General features: G+C 27.5%; 2 protein-coding genes across 2 annotated transcripts in view; both read right to left on the reverse strand.

The window, feature by feature from the left end:
- Window positions 1-1,238, reverse strand: part of LOC112906678 (beta-1,4-N-acetylgalactosaminyltransferase bre-4) — a 12,109-nt gene extending 10,871 nt beyond the window's left edge. Inside the window, exon 1 of the mRNA XM_025981289.1 lies at window positions 1,077-1,238. The gene's annotated coding sequence lies outside the window, so the exon portion shown is untranslated. The remainder of the gene's footprint in view (window positions 1-1,076) is intronic.
- A 1,050-nt stretch (window positions 1,239-2,288) lies between these two features.
- Window positions 2,289-2,680, reverse strand: part of LOC108736224 (low density lipoprotein receptor adapter protein 1-B) — a 12,287-nt gene continuing 11,895 nt past the window's right edge. The window contains exon 6 of the transcript XR_003232521.1: window positions 2,289-2,654. The gene's annotated coding sequence lies outside the window, so the exon portion shown is untranslated. The remainder of the gene's footprint in view (window positions 2,655-2,680) is intronic.

A 2,680-nucleotide genomic window follows, 5' to 3' on the forward strand; every position in this document is an offset into this window, starting at 1 on the left:
ATAATTGTATTTTTTGATAATTAGTTAATAAAAATTGATTAATAAAAAACACTCAATATTGTTTCACTTTCATTTTAGAAAAAAAATTACTATTACGTAATTATCAAGAGACTGCTTTTAATAAGGGGAAATCCCAAAGTGTGTTTGGTCGTTCAATAGAGTTGCATTTTTGTTAATTGTACTCGTACTTAATTGCAAGAATATTTAACAGATCCAGTCTTGTACTTTTATTTTGAATGTGCAGCAATGTAAAGTTATTTGTACCTATCAGAAATTTTGATGTTCAGTTAAACGTTTTTTGATTGAACGACCAATTTGACCCAAATAGATATAGGGAATATACCTATTAAATATTTAATGTCTCCTATTTTTTTCGTTCACAACTGTACAAATTAAAGGCGACGCAAAATGTAAATAGTAATACATTTATCGGTTAATTCTATACAAATTTAGGTGTGTAAAACTCGAGTTATTAGGGTTAATTAGACCATAAAGATAGAGATTTAACATAGTCGTGTTTTGCAGATGTGCTCCAATTTTATGGTAATTATTGACATCATAAAGTCATACCCAATTAACTAAATAATTAATGAATTAGGAGATATCATTGTTACATGATACTGATGCATTCATTATTAAACTCCGCCCCTAAGTCATATTATTTATAATTAAGTGATATAATTTTAAAAACTAAATTGGGCAATATTGTTTAGTAATTGTTTCAACATTGTAACAGAGTAATGTTAATGCCTTTCACTTTAATATTATACATTTCCATTCTCTAGATTATGGCTATGAAACGACTGTAAAAGGATATTTATATTATAAATATTTATGCCGAAAACTTATTTAAGTAAATTGAGGCAACACAAAAGGAGGTACTTGTAGATAAGCACTGATATTTGTGATTACAGAATAATTATCAGAGAAAAGTTATTTATCTGTTAATCAAATCAATCAATCAATTCACACCAAATAATGTATAAGATTATAAATAATAATAAATACTTGGGCTTTGATAAAGATGATAAGCAAGTATTAGATAAGAATTACAGATAAAATTACATGAAACTTACTAATTGATTTTCTGGATTACGATTAGCTGTTCAGATGTTTAGTTAACATGAACTCACAGCACTTACATTGTTGTTTAAATATTAAAATGTGTTATTAATAAATTATAAATTACATTGCACCGCATACAAACGAAAAACGTACACACATGCACGAATTTTCCCTGACAGACCCATAGACAAAGTATTATAGGGTTAGAACCATAGACAGAACAATTGCTTGTTTTTCAGATAAATCTGATGCATTAGTCTCTCAGACATACGTCACTGCTGCATTATAAATTCAATCAAAATTTAAAAAATATATTATTACAATTTTATAGAGTACAGTGTGCCACAGGTATAAGAAATTCATAATTACAGGAAATAATATATATGTTTCATTTTACAGTAACTTTATAAATAGTTTACAGAATGTTGTCGCGACTTTATTGGTGCAGACAGTTCAAAATACGACAGCTGCTTTGGTATTGATTACTTAAAAATTCATGTAAATATTGTTTCTTTAGTGAGGAAAAGTGAACAAAGTAAACCACAATTAAAATCGTTCTATTGCGTTTTACTTGCTCGTGCTCTTGTTTAATTATAGTTGGTCAAATAGTACTATAAATTAATGCATATGTTTACTTTGATTTCACACCATAGCGTAAAGTGCTCGTATCTGTGGTGATTTGCTAGTCCATCATACAGGCAACCCACCGTACTGCAAAGTATTCTCAGTGCAGTAACAATTCTAATCGGTTCTAATTTCTTTATTAAAGATTCACTAATTTTAATTTGTGTTCACCCATGACTGCTTTATACATTTAGGTACTTTCAGTTCATTTCATAAGACAGAAATTTATCAAAAAATAGAAACAAGATTTTCAGGATTACATTATTCTGTGTTACCTATATTCTAGTATCTCTATGGTTACTTTCTGATTCAGAAGATTCATTTTGAAAATATTACAATTTTTGTTTTTAATTACTTAATAGTGCTTTCCAAAAACTATTTTTGTGAGAGGAACATATCCACAGTGCTTCTGGACATCAAACAGGATTACAATAAGTCAAGAAGCCATCAGTAATGTAAGTTAATTTAAACTATGTTTTCCAAGTTTGTTGTAAACATTCTATTAAAAGATATCCACAGTGCTTCTGGACATCAAACAGGATTACAATAAGTCAAGAAGCCATCAGTAATGTAAGTTAATTTAAACTATGTTTTCCAAGTTTGTTGTAAACATTCTATTAAAAGATATTTATTTATAACATAAAGGTACAAAAAGTTGCACATAATTTGTATGTAAGAAGACGACATTACAGTAAAAGATGCAAATAACAATTTCAATATTAATAGAACAATCGTTTTCAATTTTCTATTGTAGTTTAAAAAAATGCATTAACATTTACTTAAATTTAAAGGACAGTACAAATTTGCTACACAATTATTATATAGTTATATCGATTTAAATTTTATACACTTAAACGTTATAGTATTTTATTATACCTAGGTTAATATTCGATAGATTAATATATCATAATATTTTATATTTATAAAGCTAGATTATACGTGGCTTTTTGATTTAATTTTGCTACCATAGGCGGCGTACAAGGGGGAATAG

The sequence above is a fragment of the Agrilus planipennis genome, unplaced genomic scaffold, assembly GCF_000699045.2.
Source record: "Agrilus planipennis isolate EAB-ADULT unplaced genomic scaffold, Apla_2.0 scaffold5, whole genome shotgun sequence".
NCBI classification, from domain to species: Eukaryota; Metazoa; Arthropoda; class Insecta; order Coleoptera; family Buprestidae; genus Agrilus; species Agrilus planipennis.